Here is a 20,654-nt window from a genome sequence, read left to right as displayed (position 1 = left end):
GGCCTCCCATAATCCCTACACCCCTATCTCCTACCACCCTCCCCCCCATCTTACGCTATGCCTCTGCCATCCTGGCCTCCTTATGTCTGGCCTTACACATGCCAGACGCCCTTTCAATCCCAATTCAGTGCTCTGGTTGCTCCGCTCTTGGATTCCCACAGGTTGTTTCCTTATCTCATTCTGGTCTTCACTCAAATGTCACCTATTTAGGGAGACCGTTCCCATCCATGCATTTAAAATTACATCCCTCTACAATACTCATGTCTATTTTACTTTTCTTCATTTATTTCCATCTATTATACTATTTATTTTACCGATTTATCCTGTTAATTGTCTAACCCCACGAAATGTAAACCCCGTGAAGGCAAGGGGCTTTTATCTACTCTGTGCTGTATCTTTGGGCTCTAAAACTGCATGTGCTACATAGTTAGCCACGAAGTATTCGATAAATGAGTGAATGAGTGGCAAACCTGAGCCATATGCTTGCTCCTGTTTGGGGGATGTGGGGCCATATGTGGGGGGAAGAGGCAGTTCCAACTGGTCAGACAAGCGTTAATAAATGTCAAAAACAAAAGATCCGTCTGGTGAACTTTGAGAAATGGGGTCTGTGTTGAAAGGAGATAAGATGAGTAGATGGAAGAAAGCCACAGACTATGAAACAGTAGTTTCCTAATTTGTTTGATTTTGAATTTTGAGTGTATATAATCGTCCTTATATGTTATAATAAGTTTTAAATGTTAGGTAATTTTGCCTGGAAAAAAAGTATGGGGAAAATAATTTTTTTCTGATTTTCTGTATAATTTGTTTCCATTTTAATTAGATTTTTACTCCTGCTGACCAATGAATGAACGAATAAGCTAGGTTTGGGCTAAGAAATATTTTATTGTTTTCAAGAGAGCAGGTTGCAAGACGGGTTGTCAGGCAATCTCTCTATATTAGATTTCTTCTTAACTGTTTGCCTGTATCCAAATGAAATTTTTGAAGTTAATTTCAGGCTGGATAATTAACAGGTTGATAGCTGTCGCTCAAAAGTTTTTATTTGTATCTAATACCCTCTACCCCTTTAATCCGTCTCACTGGAGTTCTATTACTTTTTGTCCAAAGAACTAGCTTTGTGTTTTACTGATCTTCTCCATATTTTTCTATTTCATTGAGTTCTGCCTTTATTTTTGCTATTTCTTCCTTGGTTTGCTATTTTGCTATTTTTCCAGTTTCATGTGTTGAGCCCTTAGCTCATTTGTTTTCATTCCTTCTTGTGTTCTGATAAATGCATTTAAGGTGTCAGTTTTCCTCTAAAAATGCTTCAGTTGTGTCTCCTAAAGATTTTGATGTGTAGTGTTTTCAGTGGTGATAAATTCTAAGTATTTCCCATTTGATTTCCTTCTTGATTCAAATTGTTTTTAGAAGTAGTGTGAGATTTTGTTTTCAGACACATAGACATTTTATTTATTTATTTATCTATCTATTTAGAGATTTGATATCTCATCTTATTTATTTGTTGCTCTTAGAAAATCTCATTTTTGACTAGAGTCAGACTTAGAATGTAGATGCTGTCAGAGAGGACAGCAGTCTGTTCCCTGGCAATCTGTTGCTGGCATTTTTGTTTGGCCTCCTTCATTCTCTTGGCCAAAAATTTAGCATATTCTGCATCCTCTTCTTTATTTTTCTCAGTACGCTATTTCTTAAAAGCAATACACCCACATTTGTGTTGTAGGACACGTGGAATAACAAGACCCTGAATCTTGAGTGCTTTGGTTCCAGGTTTCTTACTTTCCTTGTTTAGGGGCTTTCTCATAACATAGTTGCAGACATTGTCTTTTTTTTAATGTTTATTTATTTTTTGAGAAAAAAGAGTGTGAGCGGGGGACGGGGGTGAAAACAGAGAGGGGGGCAGTGGATCTGAAGTGGGCTCTGTGAGAAGAGCAGTGAGCCGGATGTGGGGCTCAAACTCACGAACTGTGAGATCATGACCTGAGCCGAAGTCGGACGCTTAACTGACTGAGCCACCCTACCACTCCCACTTCATCTTCTTTACAGAGATTGAAAAGGGTGTGGATTCTGCTTGCTCTTTTGGGTCCCAGGTGACAAGGCACCGTAGTATCAGTGAGTCCGGGAATATTGTCCTTCCCTTTTTATACAATGACCAAGTTGAGAACAGTGAGCTTGGCATCCACAATGCAACCCAGACAGATTTGCACTTTTCTTTCTCCAGTCTTCCTTGGTCTGGAGCAGGAATGCCCCTTACTCAGCAGTAGGAGGTCAGAGCCATGGATCAAGATACCCCCGCTTCTTGGGGAAGCCTTGTTTGTCATTGTCACCGCTGATTCAGGCCACATAATCCTTCCATTCTTCACCCAGAGCATCAGCAGCAAGTTCTTTGGCCATATGCTTCTCATAAAAGGTACAAAGTTTGCATTCATTGCAAACTTCAATGAGTTTCTGGCAGTCAGTAGCTGGGAAAGAGATGTTCAACTTCATCCTGAAGCAGCTTACCACCTCCAAAGCACCACGAAAAAAAGCAGACATACAGATATCTTAAAGCTACGTTTTCACTATTAATTTCTACAATTAATGTGTTATAGTCAGAGAACATAATCTGTGTTAAATCGATTCTGTGAAATTTATAAAGACCTTTGTTGTAATACATCACTTTGTCAGTTTTTGATAATATACCATGTGTGAAGGAAATGAGTGTGCGTATTCTGTTCCTCAAGTACAGAGTTCTGTGTATCTGAAAATTGCTAATTTACAAATTTACTAATTTGAAATTTACATCTGCTTTTCTGTTTACCTATTGTCTGTATAAGCCACTGACTGCTGAGAGATTTGTGCTGTAATCTTCAACGACATAATTGCCAAATTATTTGCTTCTTTTTTTCCAGTTCTATGAGTTGTGGTTGCTCAATGTATTTTGAGGCAATATATGTTTATGAAGGTTATATATTCCATTTTTGGTTTTTTTATTAGTCTGTAACGTCTTTCTCTATTAAACATATGTACATATGTTTAACAATGCCTGGTAAATATATTATATATGTGTGTAAATATTTCGGTAATTTCTCCCAAAGCATAAATTCTAGACTACTTGAGTCAAGAAATAGAATTACTGTCAGAAGCTTAGAATGCTCTCTTGTGCCCCTTCCAATAAATCTCTGCCATCCCCCCAAAGGTAACCACTCTCCTGCCATTTGTGGTAACTCATTACTTCCTTACATTCCCTTACAATTTTATGGCCCACTAAACACTATGCTAAACACTATGGCCTAGTTTTGTCTGATTATATTATTTTGTGTCTGGCTTCTTTCCCTCAGTATTATGTGACTGAGTGTAGAAGTAGTTTTTTCTTTTCTTTTCTTCTTATTGCTAAGGAGTGTTCCATTGTATGATTATAACACAATTTATCCACTTTCCTGTTGATGGACATGTGGGTCATTTTCAGCATTTTGGCTATTTTAATAAGCCCGCTAGAAGCATTGTTATCCGTGTTTAGCGTACCTCTGCTTGCACATCTGGCACGTGTGCCCCTCACCGTAAAATTTATGGATCAAAGACCGTGCATGTGATCAACTTCGGCAGATATTGCTAAACAGCTTTCCAGTTGGTCGCCCCAATTTGTACTCCCAATAGCAGTGTTTCAGAGTTTTTTCATTGGCTTTACAATGTTGATACATGGTATCGTCAGTCTTAAAATTTCATTATTTTGGTGGTTTTACCTTGCATTGGCCTGATTGTTAATGAGGTTAAACACCTTTTCATATGTATTTGGCTGATTGATATACTTTTTTGTAAAATGGCTATTAAGTCTTTCCCATTTTTTCCTTGGGTTTTTTTTTGTTTTTTTTTGCTTGTTTCTTACTGATTAATAGGACTTCTTTACACATGCTGGTATGGGGTTGTAGGGGTTATACGTATTGCACTCTGATCTCATTCATTTGCTTTTACAATCCCTAATGTTGCCTTTGGGTGAGTGGAAATTCTGTTCCCACTCATGAAGCTTTTCCTTTATGGTTGGAGCCAATGGGGAATGCCAGTATTGTCAATAAATGATAATGAGCCAATTGGTTATTAATTTTAAAAATGAAACTTTACTTTTATTTGAAATATAATCAAAAATTAATTGCAAGTAGATTGTATATCTAATATGAAAGGCAGACAAAGAAAGTTCTAGAATAAAAGGTAAGATAATATCCTTATGACCATAAAAGAGTAAAATTAAGAGCAAATAAAAAACACTAACCATAGTCATCTTTCCATTCTCAAACATTGTAAACTAATTAATGAACATAGCACATCCTTCCAATTATTTAATTATTCTTTAAAAAATTTTTTTTATTTTTTATTTATTTTTTTTCCAACGTTTTTTATTTATTTTTGGGACAGAGAGAGACAGAGCATGAACGGGGGAGGGGCAGAGAGAGAGGGAGACACAGAATTGGAAACAGGCTCCAGGCTCCGAGCCATCAGCCCAGAGCCTGACGCGGGGCTCGAACTCACGGACCGCGAGATCGTGACCTGGCTGAAGTCGGACGCTTAACCGACTGCGCCACCCAGGCGCCCCTAAAAAATTTTTTTTAATGTTTATTTTATTTTATTTTTGAGAGAGAGAGAGAGAGAGAGAGAGAGAGAGAGAGAAGAGCACGGGAGGGACAGAGAGAGAGGGAGACACAGAATCCGAAGCAGGCTCCAGGCTCCGAGCTGCCAGCACAGAGCCCGATGCAGGGCCTGAACTCATGAAGTGAGATCATGACCTGAGCTTAAGTCATAAGCTTAACTTATGCAGGTTAAGTTAACCATGCAGGTACCCCTATTTAGCTCTTCTTTAATTTATTTCAATAATGTTTTATAGATTTATAGATTTCTTCATAGAAGTATTACACAACTTCTGTTAGGTTCATTCTAATATATTTGAAATTTGATGATGTTGCTGTATATGTATCTTCTTAAAAATTTTATTTTCATGCTATTTATCACTGGCATATGAAAATTTTATTGAGCTTTACATATTGGCCTTGTATCTATTAACCCTTCTATGTCCACTCTGTAGTCTTAATAACTCATGTGCAGGTTCTTTTCCACATGTAATATCGTATCATCTGAGAATACTGAGTCTTAATTTTTAATTTTAATCATTATAATTCTTACAATTTTTTGTTTTATTTAATGTTTATTTATTTTTTGAAGGAGACAGAGGCAGAGTGTGAGTGGGGGATGGGCAGAGAGAGAGGGAGACACAGAATCCGAAATAAGCTCCAGGCTCTGAGCTGTCAGCACAGAGCCTGACATGGGGCTCGAACTGATGAGTCTTGAGATCATGACCTGAGCTGAAGTCAGATGCTTAACCAACTGAGCCACTCAGGTGCCCCTTAACTCTTACGATTTTTAAATGAGGCCTGCTAATACAGTGTTGTTGGTGGTGAGCATCTTTGGTTTATTCCTAATGTTAAAGGAAAAGTTTTCTACATTTCACCATCAAATATGTGATGGAGGAAATAAGGACCATTTTACTCATTGAAAACGGTGCAGTAAGAACCTCTTTGTTTTGCCCATGATAGGATTTGGGAAGGTCTTGGTCTGGCAGTTCATCTCTGATCCACCTGCTTTTAGCTGGACTGGTTGGGAGGAGAATCCACTTCCAAGATCACTTTTTCCTCTACACATCTAGAGCCTTGGCATTCTTTGTTTTTTTTTTTTCTTTTCTGTGTGGCGTTTCATCCTCCTGGGACTACCAACATGGGTTTTTACAGCATGGCCAGAGTAATTGGACTTTATAAATGTCACTTGGCCCCCCTAGGACAAGTCTATTTCTTTCAGATCTAAAATCCTATGAATCTGAGTCCCTGAGGGCATAGCAATTGCAATTAAACATACCTATTTACTGAAAAACAATTTCTAATCTCAACTTTGGGCATGACCAAATTTTAGTACTATGGGGCAAAGAAAAAATAGATGATTCCCTTGGTTTTTGTGATGACAGACTTTTACTTTTGAGGTTAGATGATGTTATCTAGGGTGCTGGAAGAGTGGCAGGTGCACATGTAAGTTGACTGTGAGGAGGTGGGGACAAAACCGTGTAGGTGAGGTGTGAGTGAGAAAGAGAGTGTGAAGCGACAAAGTTGGGCGGGCCACAGGAAGCTGGGCGGACCACAGGAGGCTGGCTGGAAAATAAAAAGTCTCTGGCTTTACTTAAAAGCAAGAACAAAATAACCCAAAGACAAATGGAAAATCTCACACACAAAGTCTAGAAAGGGATGGAAACAAAAATACTCACACAAGTGCTCGGGGTAAGGTGAGCTGAAGTGTCTGGCCAATTACAATCTACCCTGTAATTTTTGTATTACTTCGCAGGACTTTATGCAGTACAGTAGTGTATTTAAAAAACAAATAGAGGAGCAAACACTTCATTTAGAAATAACCACAGAACTTCTTTTGTAAAACTTAAATTTCTGGGTTTATAACTCCAGCAGATGAAAAAAAATGCTCTATTGAAACCTAAAGAATGTTAAATTGGGGAGTCAAATAATGTTTTGGTCTTTGGTCTCAAGCTCAATAGTATACTTACATGTTGGTCCACTAGGTGTCTCTTTGCATACATGTTATGATTCCAGCCGGAGGCAGCTACTCTATTCTTGAAGGAAACAGTTTACATGGATTGTGCCAACAAATGCCTTAATTTGAGAGTGTTTAAGAATGACTTTAATTTACAGTTCTTCCTACAGGATAAAGAGATGTGTCTTGGCTACATCTCTCACTCATGCATTAGAAGTTTTGGAAGCATTGACCCAGAATTGTCAGTAGCTGCAGAATTCAGGTACTTGCACTGGGGTTGTTGACAGGCTGGTATTGTGCAATAGTTGCCCATTTGGGATTATGAGCAGGAAGCCAGCCCCACATGATTTCTGAATGAAGCCTTGGCAAGGATACTCAATTCCAAAACAAGCTGTGTTTGGCTCTCCAATGTCTCTTTCTAGGAGCCCTATGACTTCCTGATCAGATCCTTCAAAATTACCCATGGGTGCACATGTAGCCCTTTGTGTACAAGGTATCACTTTGAGTCACATAAGGTCCCTTTGAATTGTCCAAATTTGATAAATAATTTACCCACACTAACTTATCCTAAAATAAAGGCGGGGCCAATATAAGTGAATAAATATTCATTAGGTGCCTGCTGATAGTATGTGTGGACTGTAGTATCTATAAGAATTATTATACTCTTTCATCCTGTAAGAATGTGATGAGATTTACTGTTTTCAGAAAAATTAAGCATATAGCTAAGGAGAAGTTGAAAAGGCAAAGATTATTTGGACACTGCTGATGTCCAAAGGGCCCCGGGCTTAGAGTATGAAGACCTGAATTCAAATTCTGAATTTTTAACTTGCTAGCTGTGTAAAGTAGGTGGTCTGCCTGCTCTGTATGTCAGTTTATTCATTTCTAAACGTATAGGTAATACTACTTTACAGAGTTGGCATGCAAGCTATATTGAGCACCAATTCTTCCAAATATCATTATAAGAGCCTCCTAGAGAAGTCACCGTATTCTTAAAAATTTTTTCCATTTTTTCTGAGAAATAAATGACAACGTCACTGTATAAATTTGAGGTGTGCAACGTGGCGTTTTTCTTTTTTTTTTTTTATTGAAGTATGGCTGAAGTATACTGTATTAGTTCCAGGTGTACAACATAGTAATTCAACTCATGTACAGTATGAAATGATCAGCGGGATGTGTAGTTACCATCAGTCACCATACAAAGTTATTACAATATTATTGACTATGTTCCCTGACAGCCTAATGGTTTGATTTATGTATTTTGTGAAATGATTCACCACTTTGGTTCAGCAAACATCTATCTTCTTATATAAATACAGTAAAAAGAAAAGAAAACGAGACTAAAAGAAACCATTTTCTCCTTGTGAAGAGAACTTGTTAGAATTTACTCTTAACAACTTTCCTTTATGTCCCACGACGGTGTTAGCTAGTCATCGTGTTTGTTACACTTCTCGTACTTATTTGTGTTGTAACCTGAAGTTTGCACCCTTTAAGAGAATGTTTATTTACTTTTGAGAGAGAGACAGAGAGTGTGCGAGTACACATGCCAGCAGAGGAGGGGCAGAGAGAGAGAGAGGGAGAGAGAGAAGCCTAAGCGGGCTCTACACTGCCAGTGCAGAGCCTCACGTGGGGCTCCATCCCATGAACTGTTAGATCATTAACTGAGCTGAAATCAAGAGTCAGACACTTAACCTACTGAGCCACCCTGGCACCCCAGAAGTTTGTGTTTTTGACCACTTGCTTCCAATTCCTCCTCCCCCAATCTGGTACCCACAAGTCTGATCTCTTTCTCTAGAGTTTGCTTTTTTTTTTTTTTTAATTTTTTTTTTAGTCTTATTTTTGAGAGAGAGAGAGAGAGAGAGAGCGTGTGAGCAGGGGAGGAGCAGAGAGAGAGAGGGAGACACAGAATCCGAAGCAGGCTCCAGCCTCCGAGCTGTCAGCACAGAGCCCAACGTGGGGCTTGAACTCACGAACTTTGAGATCATGACCTGAGCTAAAGTCGGACGCTTAACCGACTGAGCCACCCAGGCGCCCCCCTTTTTTTTTTTTTAAATAATGTTTATTTATTTGTGAGAGAGAAGGAAGACGCGATGAGTGGGGGAGGGGCAGAGAGAGAGGGAGGCAGAGGCTCTGCGTTGACAGCACAGACCCTGATGTGGGGCTCGACCCATGAACTGTGAGACCATGACCCGAACCGAAGTCAGATGCTTAACTGACTGAGCCACCCAGGCGCCCCTGTTTATTTTAGATTCACTTATAAGTGAGATCTTGTCTTTCTCTGTCTGACTTATTTCACTTAGTATAATTCCTTCAAGGTCCATCCATGTTGTCCCAAATGGTAGGATTTCCTTGTTTTTGGTTTTTGGGTTTTTTTTTTTGGTTGAATAATATTTTATTGTGTGTATACGCACCCAAACTTCTTTAGCCATCCATCAAGAGATAGACACTTAGGTTGTTTCTGCGTCATGGTTATTGTGAATAATACTATGATCATGGGGGTGCAGATATCTTTTCAAGTTACTGTTTTCATTTCCTGCAGATAAATACTCAGAAGTAGAATTACTGGATCATGGGGTAGTTCTATTTTTTATTTTTTGAGGATTCTCCATACTGTTTTCCACAATGGCTGCACCAATCTACATGCTCACCAGCAATACACACGGTTCCCTTTTCTCCACGTCTTTACAGCTTTTGTCATCTCTTATCTTTTTGCTGACGGATGGCTATTCTAACAGGGATGAGGTGATATCTCATTGGGGTTTTAATTTGCATTTCCCTAGTGACCAGTGATGTTGAGCATCTTTTCATGTACCCATTGGCCTTTTATATATCTTCTTTAGAGAAATGTCTGTTCAGGTACTATGCCCATTTTTGATTGGATTATTTGTTGTTTTTTTTTTTTTTTGCTCTTGAGTTGTATAAGTTCTTTATATGTTTTGGATGTTAACTCTTTATCAGATATATGGTTTGGATGTATTTTTTTCCCATTCTGTAGGTTTGTCTTTTTACTTTGTTGATGGGTTCATTTTTTACAAGTTAATTTATTCTGAGAGAGAGAGAGAGAGCAAGTGAGCGAGAGAGCAGGGGAAGAGCAGAGAGAAAGAATCCCAAGCAGGCTCTACAGGGTCAATGCAGAGCCTGATGTAGGGCTCGATCTCATGAACCATGAGATCATGACCTGAACTGAAATCAGGGGCTGGACGCTTAACTAACTAAGTCACCCAGGTGCCCCTGTTGATGGGTTCTTTTGCTGTGCAAAAGCTTTTTTAGTTTGATTTGGTCCCACATATATTTTTAATTTTGTTGCTTGTGTTTTAGATGTCATATCCAAGAAATCATTACTAAGACTCATGTCAAGAAGGTTTTTTCCTTATGTTTTCTTCTACGAGTTTCATGGTTTTAGGTATTACTAAAACTTACACAACTCAAGAGCAGAAAAACCACAAATAATCCAATCAAAAATGGGTCTTTAATCTATTTCAAATTAAGTTTTGTGGGTGGTAAAAGATACAGCGTAGGAGTGCTGACAATACTGAATCCATCATTGGCCCTCCGTCTTGTACTTTTCTGCACAATGACCTCCCTCAGGGCTATGTGTTCCAGGCCCTTTGGAGGTTAATGTATGTCTTGACCAGAAGGCAGGAAGGCTTGTTTTGAGCTTCTCTCTAGCACACAGATGGCATCACTTTAGATAACTAGTAGAGATCCTTTAGCACACAGATGGCACAGCTTTAGTTAACTACCCTTCGACCTCATCACAATGCCCCTCTATAAAACCTGTGGATTAAGGTCTGAGCTTTGTGGAGAATAGCTCCATAATGCCTGGGTCATCACAGATGACCGATCCCACTGGCAGTAAGTTACTCTGAAAAAACTCTGTAAACAGTATGTAGTGGCTTACTTTGGTTTTTGGTCTCAAAGTGCCTTCTTAATTTGGAAGATACTTACTGTCCCTCCTCCACCTTCTAACATATGGGTTCAGTTTCATCCTTTTGTATGTGAATATCTAATTATCTAGCAACATTTATTGAAGAGACTTTCTTTTCTCTTCTGAGTATCCTTGGCTCCTTTGTCAAATATTAGTTGGCCATGGGGTGCCTGGGTGGCTCAGTTGGTTAAGCATCTGACTTTGGCTCAGGCCATGGTCTGATGGTTTGTGGGTTCGAGCCCCACGTTGAGATCTGTGCTGACAGCCTGGAGTCTGCTTCAGATTTTGTGTCTCCCTCTCTCTCTACCCCTCCCCCGCTTGTGCTCTCTCTCTCTCTCTCTCTCTCTCTCTCTCTCTATCTCTCTCTCTCTCTAAGAAATAATAATTAAAAAATATTAGTTGGCCATATATGCTTGGGTTTATTTCTGGGCTCTCTATTCCAGTGGTCTATTTGTCTCTTTTTATGCCATTACCATCCTGTTTTGATGAGTATAGCTTATAGTACAGCTTGAAGTTAGGAAGTATGATACCTCCTGTTTCGGTCTTTCTCAAGATTTCTTTGGCTAGGTAGAGTCTTTTGAGTTTCCATATAAATTTTAGGAGTGTTTTTTCTACTGTAAAAATTTTGATAGGGATTGAATTGAATCTATAGATGGCTTTGGTAGTGATTATTTTAACAATACTAGTTCTTCCAATCCATAAGCACAGAATACCTTTCCATTTATTTGTGTCTCCTTCAATTTCTCTTTTCAAAGTTGTGTAGTTTTTAGTTTACCTCCTTAGGTAAACTTATTTCTAAGTATTTTATTGTAAAGGGGATTAATTTCTTTCCTAGAAATGTTGTCATCAGTTTATAGAAACACTACTAATTTTGTATCCTGCAACTTTACCTAATTCATTGATTAGATCCACAGTTTTTTGGTTGAGCCTTTAGGATTTTCTATACGTAAAAGTATGTTGTCCACAAATACAGATAGTTTTACTTGTTCTTTTCCAATTCTGATACCTTTTATTTCTTTTTCCTGACTGATTGCTCTAGCTAGGGCTTCCAGTAGTTTGTTGAATAGGAGTGGTGAGAGTGGGCACAATTGTCTAATTCCTGATCTTAGAGAAAAAGCTTTCATCTTTTTATCACTGAGTATGATGTTAGCTGTGGGCTTGCCATTTATGGCCTTTATTATTTTGACATATGTTCCTTCTATGCATAATGTGTTGAGTTTTTATGATGAATGGATGCTGAATTTTGTTTGCTCTTTCTGTGTGTATTGAGATGATCAAATGATCCTGTTCTTTAATTAATGTGACATATCACACTGATTTGTACACTGCTGATTTAAACTATCCTTGCATCCCGGGGATAAATTCCACTTGATCATGGTGAATAATCCTTTTCATGTGCTGGTGAATTTGGTTTGCTAGCACTTTATTGGGAATTTTTGTATCCCAATTCATCAGGGATATTAGCTTGTTGTTTTCTTTTCTAGTAGTGTCCTTTTTATGGTTCGGTGTCAGGATAATGCTGGCCTTGTGAAAGCAGTTTGAGATTCTTCCCTCCTCTTTAACTGTTTTGGAAGAGTTTGAGAAAGATTGGTGTTCATTCTTTAAGTGTTTGGTGAAAGTCACAAGTGAAGCCCTCTGGTCCTGGGCTTTTCTTTGTTGAGATATATATTTTTTATGATTGACCCAGTATCCTTACTGGCAACTGTTCTATTCAGATTTTCTACTTATTCCTGATTCAGTCTTGGTAAGTAGTATGTTTTAAGAATTTTTCCATTTCTTCTAAGTTGTCCAGTTTATTGGTTTACAGCCTCTTCATAATACCCCTTATTATCCTTAGAATTTCTGTGGTATCAGTTGTAATGTCTCCTTTTTTATTTATAATTTTGTTGATTTAAGTATTTTCTCTTTTTTTCTTGGTTAGTCTAGCTCAGGGTTTGTCAATTTTATCTTTTCAAACTCCAAGTTTGGTTAATATTTTCTATTGTTTTTCTCTTCTCTATTTCACTTTTTTCTTCTATAATTATTATTTCCTATATTCTGCTAACTTTCTGCTCAGTTTGTCCTTTTTCTAGTTCTTTAAAGTGTAGAGTTAGATTCTTTATTTGGGATTTTTCTTGCTTTGTTTCATAGGTGTTTATTGCTATGAACTTTCCTCTTAGAACTGTTTTTGCTGCATCCCATTAAGTTCTGGCATGTTGTATTTCCATTTTTGTTTGTCCCAAGAAAAAAATGTTTAAATGTTTATTTATTTATTGTGAGAGAGCAAGCAACAGTGTATGAGCAGGGGAGGGGGAGAGAGAGAGAGAGAGAGAGAGAGAGAGAGAGAGAGAGAGAGAAAATCCCAAGCAGGCAGTGCACTGTCAGCGCAGAGCCCAATGTGGGATTCCATCTCCTGAACCATGAGATCATGACCTGAGCCAAAAGAGTTGGATGCTTAACCGACTAAGTCACCCAGGCACCCTGTGTCTCAAGAAAATTTTTATTTCCCCTTTAATTTCTTTTTTGGTTCATTTGTTGTTCAAGAGAGTTCTGTTTAATTTCCATGTGTTTGTGAATTTTCCCATTTTCCTCTTGTTATTGATTTCTAGTTTCATGACATTGTGGTCAGAGAAGATAGTTGATATCCTTTCAATCTTCTTGAGTATGCTAAGATTTGTTTTGTGACCTAACATATTGTCTATCCTAGAAAATGTTCTATGTGTGCTTGAGAAGAATATGTACTGCTACTGTTGAACAGAATGTCTGTTAGGTCCATTTGGTCGATAGTGTTGTTCCAGTCTGCTGTTTCCTTATTGACTCTCTGTCTGGATGACCTATATACTGTAGAGAGTGGGGTATTAAAGTCCCCAACTATTATTGCATTACTGTTTATTCCTTCTTTTAGCTCTGTCAGTTTTTGCTTTATGTGTTTAGGTGCTCTAATGTTGGGTATATAAGTATTTACAATTGTTATGTTGTCTTGATGTAGCGACACCTTAATCGTTATATAATGATCTTTGTCTCTTTTAACTATTTTTAAAGTATATTTTGTCTGATACAAGTATGGCTACCCTTGCTTTTTGTGGTTACCTTTTACCTGAAAGGTCTTTTTCCATCCCTTTACTCTCAGTGTATGTGTGTCTTTAAGGCCAACGTGAGTATCTTGTAGGCAGTATATTATTGGATCTTGTTTTATACATTCAGCTATTCTATGTCTTTTGATTGAAGAATTTAATCCTTTTGCATTTAAAATAATTATTGATAGGTAAAGACTTACTATTGTCATTTTGTTAATTGTTTTCCAGTTGCTTTGTAGATCCATTGTTCCTTGTTTCTTATCCCTTTGTGTGTGCTTTTTTTTTTTTTTTTTTTTGGAGAGAGAGAGAGAGGGTGCAAGTGAGCAGGGGGGCAGAGAGAGAGTGGGAGAAGATCCCAGGAGGGGCAGAGAGAGAGCGAGTGAGAGGGAGGGGGGGGAAGCGGGGTTCACCCAGGGCAGGGCTCGTGCTTACCTGAAGAAGGGGCTCGTGCTTACCCAGCATGGGAGTCGAACTCATGGACCATGAGATCGTGACCTGAGCCAAAGTTAGATGGCTAACTGACTGAGCCATCCGGGCACCCCTGCGAATGCTTTGATATCTTTTGGTACCCATATGCTTTAACATCTTTATCATGTCCTTTTGCATAATTATTACAAGATTTCCCCTTGTGGTTACCATGAGGCTTATGTAAAATATCTTACACTTCTAACACCCTTTTTAAAATTTGATAATAAATTAATTTCAATAGAATTTTCATACTTTACATTTTTACCTCTTATCCCCCTCACATTTAGGCTATTGCTATTATAATTTACATGTTTTTATATTGTGTAACTAATAACGGTTTATTGTATTTATGGTCGTTTTGCTACATTCATTTAACTTTTAAACTAGAGTAATGAGTTATGCACCATTATTACCATATTGCAAAATCTAACTATGACTATATATGTACTATTACCAGTGAAATCTACACTACCTTTTTGTATTTTTATGCTGTTAAATTAGCATTATTCTACTTCCACTCAAAGAGCTCCCTTTAGCATTTCTTGCAAGGCAGGTTGGTTGTAATGAACTCCTTCAGCTTTTATTTTTTCAGGGAAGTCTTTATCCCTCCTTCATTTTTGTAATTAAAAAAAATAATGTTTATTTACTTTTGAGAGAGAGAGTGAGGGAGGGGCAGAGGAAGAGAGAGGGAAACACAGAATCTGAAGCAGGCTCCAAGCTCTGAGCTGTCAGCACAGAGCCTGACACAGGGCTCGAACTCACAAACCATGAGATTATGACCTGAGCCAAAGTTGGACGCTTAACCGACTGAGCCATCCAGGTGGTCCAGTGATACCCATTTCTTTGGGGCCAGTTATTAGAGCTTTATCAGTTTCTTTGGTGGTGTCATATTTACCTGATTTTTATATGATCCTTCTTTCCTTTTGTTGGTATCAGTGCATTTGAATCATGGGCCTTCTTTTCTGAACTTTATAGGTTTGCTTTGGCAGAGGCAGTTTTTCACCAGTTAGCTCAGTTTGGGTTTCTGGGTGTGTCTGCTGGTAATGTCTTTGGGCAGGTGAGACCTGCTATTGTCTATTTTTGGCTGAGGCAACTGTTTGAGCTCTGATGATGGAGATAGGGCTGTGCCACTGGCTGAGAATAGTTGGATGGGACTACTGGCTTGGTTCGTTACCCAAGTGAGGCTGTAAGATTGGCTCCACAGTGGTGGGAATTCTTTGGCCAGGCTTACTAGATGGTTGGGACTGGGTACTGTCTTTAGTAGTAGCTGAAGCTATGAATGAGCTTCCCTACCCTGGAAGGGCAGTAGGCCAGGGCCCAGAGCTCGTACAGCTTGTTGTTTGGGGACCTGAATCCGGCCTGAGTGTGTCCTGAATTCTCCAGTCAGGTGAATCCCCCCATTTTGCTCTGCAGATGGGGGAAGCCATGGGCTGTGCTCTCGGTTCAAGTGCCACTGTACGTACGGCTGTGGGATATACTGTGCGGCTTCATGTGTGCTTTGGTTACGTTTTCTTGTCAGACAGGCTGAAGGCTGTGTTCAGTGATGAGTAGGGCTATGAATTAGATTCCCTGCCCAAGCATAGTGCAAACAGCTCTAAAGCCAATAAAGCTCTTTGTTCATTGTCTTAACTCAAGCTGACCTGTCTGACTTTGCTGTGCAAACCACTGGCTCTGTCTGCTCTGCTCTTGACTCAAGCAACACTAGGTTGCGTACCTTTCAGGTGTTTTCTCCAGCCCTTCTGATTTGATGGGTCCAGAAGACACTCTCTGCAGTTGGTGGGGCCAAATCTTAGCCCCTTGCCTGGGTGGGAGGGGAGGAGCCACCCCAGGCCATTGTCAATTTCCCAAATGGGTTGTCTATTTGGGAGGAGCTGGGAGCTACCTTCAGCCTTGGCTATGAATTAATTCATCCGTCAGCGTATAGCCCGGGAAGCCTTCACACTTGGTACTGGCTTTGCCTTGGGGGAGATCAGCTCTGTCCACCTGCCTCTTGGCTCCAGTGCCACTGGGCTGCACAGCCTCCAGGAGTTCATCAGCCTTTTTCGCCAGATGGGGCTGGAAGGCACTCTCCACAGCAGGTGGGGCTATGACTCGGCATCTTGCCTGGATGTGGGCCACACAGCTCTGTAGCTGACAAAATTTGTTGGAGGATCTGAAACAGACAGATCTGCACCCCTCCTTCCCGCCCCCGCCACCCCAGAGTTCCTTGGTCAGAGCGCGACCCCAACTTGGTTCTGTAGATGAACAAAGCCTCTGGTTGAGTTTACTACTTGGGCACTGCAGGCATGAACTTGGTCTCCCAAGATCTGTGTGCTGCTTGTTGCCAGCCCAACCTTCCTTCTCCATCATGGTCAGATTTTGGGAGCTGGGCCCTACAGATTCCTCTGCAATCCCTGTGGTACGATATTAGGGTAGAGTCTCCTACAAAGTGACTCACAGTGCTGGGAAGCTGGGTTCTCAGGGGAGATCTCTGCACATGGTGCTGCCCTGTCTTGTCTTCTAAGGCATCATCTTGGGCTTTGAGGTGCAGGGAGCTACTTCAGCCTCACCCTTATGCTCTAGAATTCTCTCAATGGTGTTTTGTTCTTGAATAGATGTTACTTGTTCTTCTTGTGAGAGGCAGCAAAGTAAGAAGCAACTTATGTCCGGGTGCATGGGTGGCTCAGTCGGTTAAGTGTCTGACTTTTGGTTTTGGCTCAGGTCATGATCTCACGGTTTGTGACTTTGAGCCCCTGCATCAGGCTCTGTGCTGTCAGTGCAAAGCCTGCTTTAGATCCTCTGTCCTCCTCTCTCTCCGCCCCTCCTCCAGCTTGCACCCTCTGTCTCTCTCAAAATAAATAAATAAACTTTGAAAAAAAAAAAAAAAAACCACTTCTGTCACCATGTTGGTAATGTTACTCCAGCCACCTTGTTCTTGAAAAAGGAAGCCTTTCCATTATTATGCGCAACAGTTTAGCTCCCTATGGTCTCTACATTCTCTACTCATCCTGTCTGACAAGGCCTTGGGCACTACCTTTGCAAAATCATAAGGCCTGTTAAAGTGATATTTCCCAATGAAAGAGCTAGCCAGACAAAAGAGGAATTTTGGCCCCAATTCCACCTCAATAGGTGCAAACAGCAGGCAGCTTTTGTAATAGGTTTTCTTTCTCTGGCTTTCTTCCAGCCAGCAATGGTCCCGTGGTAGAGACCACTGCTCCATAGGGTATACTTTATTCACTCTGGTGGAACACGTTCAGTGGAAGGCCATTTGGCAAAGCTGAATTAGAACGACTGGCTGTCTCGGAGCAGTGTATGTACAGTCCGGATCACACACACAGAAAGTGTGCTATCTTCCACGCAGAGAAAATAGGATTATGATTCTTGCCGAATAAAGAACAATAAAGTGGAGAAATTGAGGGATGCGAATTGCAGAAAGGTAAGGGCCATCACTTGCTGTTCGTGCCCGGTCCACCTTAGAGCACTGCATCTTCTCTCACCACAAACAGGGGTGTGGGGGGGAAGGAGTCAGCTGCTGTTACTCAAGGGCTGCCATTGGAGAGACCCAGGGTGGGCTCCTGGGTCAGACTGTAGTGGACTTTGAGACTTGGCCTGGGGGCTCCTAGTGTTTCCTGTGGCCTCACCAGAGGCCTAGTGGCCCTTTCCCTACTTGATGTGGTGGTGTCTTGGTGCTACCATCAACCTTTGAGAAGATTCCTTGAGTTTCAGCCACAAATGTCCTAGATCAGACCTAAGCACACAGCTAGATTGAATCTTAGAAGGACTGGCTCCTAGAAGTTCCTGGGATCTGTTACCGCCTGGAAGAGGAAGTAGGTACCGTGCAGGTTTTATCTGCATCACTGGACAAGGCTGCTGTTGGGATGATGTGTGTGTGTGTGTGTGTGTGTGTGTGTGTGTGTGTGTTTAGAGGGGTGTGCAAATATGTTTTGAAGGGCCCTTGCCTATATAAATAATTCAAAGAGCTGAAAGCGTGCTAGCCTAATTCTGGAAGGCCTGTGGGAGCAATCACTTATAGGGCTGGCATGATGGAATTTAAGACAATCAGGGGAACAGAATCAGCCCCATGGGGTTGAGTCTCTTCCAGCATCTAGTGAACCCTATGAGCTGGGGAAGGAGAGTGCCTCAAAAGGAGCAATGGGTGTAGGGTGAGATGCATAGGGCATGGCCCACTTACCTGAGCCCTAAGGGCAGGCATGCGGGGGTGCAGACCGCAATCTTTGGAGTTTGGGGTTCTGGAGGCTCACAGAAGGGCCAGAGACCCCTCCAGTCCAGGGACACAAAGGAGTTTCGTGCCTTCCCAAGGGGGTGTGGTCAACAGCCGCGTGCACCTGGTGGTGCAGGTTCTTCCGGGAGGTAGAAGAGGCAGGTTGTTCAAGATGTCTTGTAGTTTGCCACCTGCTTGTTACCATAGTAAAATAGTCGATTGGGAGCAGACATTGACATGATTGGCTGACAGAAGAACTATCCTCGCTTAGAATTGTAAATTTTTCTGTCTGAGTCTTGACTGTCAGGGCTGGCAGCTTCTGTGGGAATGTAAGAATGGACAAGCGAGGGAGAGGTCTGCCAGTCTCTTCGGATAATGTATCACAGCATTTCGGTGGTGTTGAAAATAAAGTAATTTTAATCATCATAGTTTGTTTAAAAAAGCTGTGGCTCTGAAAACCATCTGTCAGTTCATCCTCAAAGTGGAGAGACGGCAGAAAAGAAATGTAACAAAACGACTGGGAAACTTCACAATAAAAAGAGAAAAGAATGAGAGAGAAAAGAAAAAAACTGAGGATTTTTAAAAGCATGCAGGGAATGGATTGGAATCAGAATGACAATGGAGCTTAAATTTAAAAGAAAAAATGTTTGAGATAATTTGGAAAAGGATTTTTCCTTTTTTGAATTTCCTGGACAAAGTAACAGCTCCAGCCCATCCCCATGCCATACATCATGGTATTTGTGCTCAAAAGGGAATCATCTTGTATTTTGCTTGCTTCTCTCCTGCTCTGCCTTAACAAGGGATCTTCTGCTAATTGGCAACACTAATGGATTATCTCATGCCCTATACTTTTATATATGAGCAAAGATGAGTCTTCTCTCTTGCTTCCCATGGCATTGCTATGACGGAGTACCATGTAACAGAGGATGCTTGCTTACTGTTCTCATTGCTAGTTAAATGCTCACTTTGTTGCCACACGTATTTCATGCTTTTGGACGATGGAGACTTCTGCCTCTAAGAGTGACCAGCATTTTCTATTTCCTCTTTCGCTCTAGTTCCTGGACTAACAGTAATGCACGTGGTTTGCTTATGTTCATGGACTTTCTATAAATCCATTTGTTGCTCTGCGAATATCTTGTCAAATGCGAGCATTGTCATTTTAAAGGGTAAGCATGTTGTGAATTAGTATGTGGGTTTTTAGAATTTTGGTTCAGAGTTGTCTTGCTCTGTGAGAAAAGAAAAAAGGAAGCAGCTTAGGCCACGGTTTATTTCGCTTGAAAAACTGTCTTTAAATCACAATAAATTGCCTTTTCTCAAAAAGTTTTTATTTAAATTCCAGTTAGTTAACATACAATGTACTGTTCGTTTCAGGTGTACAATATAATGATTCAACACTTCCATACAATGCCCCGTGCTCATCTAAATCGTCTTCTTTTTGAAAACCTTTAGCACAGTAGGCTCGTACTGGTTTTGCTGCACCATTCCAAAGAATATAAGGTCTAGGGGGGAAAAATCAAGGGGGCTACTTTTGGATCAGTTGAACCAATAACTACCTTTAGTGAATTTTTCTTTGCTCTTAAAAAAAAAAAACCCAACCAATTATACTAGCAACTGCCTGTATAGCATTGGTTGCCATGTTGATATTCTTGGTTTATTTTCTGGTTCCAAAGTGACATAAGACCAGAGTCCATATTTTTGACTTAACTAATTTGCTAAATAGTTTCTAAAATGAGTTGCCAGAATAAACTTGCATTTTGTTTGTGTCTAAAACAAAACAGAATGCTTCTTCACTAGCGTCTTAGTCAGCTTGGGCTTCTAGAACAAAATACATAACTGGGTAACATGTCAACAACACAGATTTATCTGTCCTAGTTCTGGAGACTGGGAGTTCAAGATCATGGTGCCATCATGGTTGGGTTCTGGTAGGAGCTTCTGGGTTGCAGACTGGCGACTCTTCTCCTTGTCTGTTCGCGTGGTGGAAAGAGGGTGAACGAGCTCTCCGGCCTCTTTAACGGCCTTAATCCGATTTATGGGGACTCCACTGTCATGACCTAATCAGCTCCCAAAGGCCCCACCTCCAAACACATCACATGGGGATGAAAGGTCAACATATGAATTTGGGGGGGGGGGTTGGTGGGACACAAACATTCAGTCCATGACAACCAGTATATATTAAGGAATTTTTCTTCTTTGAAATTAACTTTATTATTCATTTGGTAATGAAATGTGTTTTCCACTTTTTCAGTTACAGAACTTATCAGGAATACATTTTATTTCATTTCGCAAACGTAAAAATATATTTACGACCTTACTGTTTTGGCTGTGATGTGTTAAGGAATTGTGTTTTTAAAGAAGATAACTGTCTTCAATGTGACTGAGAAAACTATCCCCTGAAACCGCTAAACTCTGAAATGAGGCACCCAAAATGTCTCTAGGAGGGTAGGTTAGGAAGTTTAAT

General features: G+C 40.3%; 1 protein-coding gene and 1 pseudogene across 12 annotated transcripts in view; one reads left to right on the top strand and one right to left on the bottom strand.

Annotated features, from left to right (window-relative positions):
• IPCEF1 (interaction protein for cytohesin exchange factors 1) overlaps nt 1-20,654 on the top strand; it is a 215,816-nt gene that overhangs the window by 69,512 nt on the left and 125,650 nt on the right. The gene's annotated exons all lie outside the window — the stretch shown is intronic.
• LOC125938080 (40S ribosomal protein S6-like) lies at nt 1,515-2,478 on the bottom strand (annotated as a pseudogene).

Source organism: Panthera uncia (assembly GCF_023721935.1).
Source record: "Panthera uncia isolate 11264 chromosome B2 unlocalized genomic scaffold, Puncia_PCG_1.0 HiC_scaffold_24, whole genome shotgun sequence".
Classification (NCBI taxonomy): domain Eukaryota; kingdom Metazoa; phylum Chordata; class Mammalia; order Carnivora; family Felidae; genus Panthera; species Panthera uncia.
This window is presented reverse-complemented; position numbering and strand designations above follow the sequence as displayed.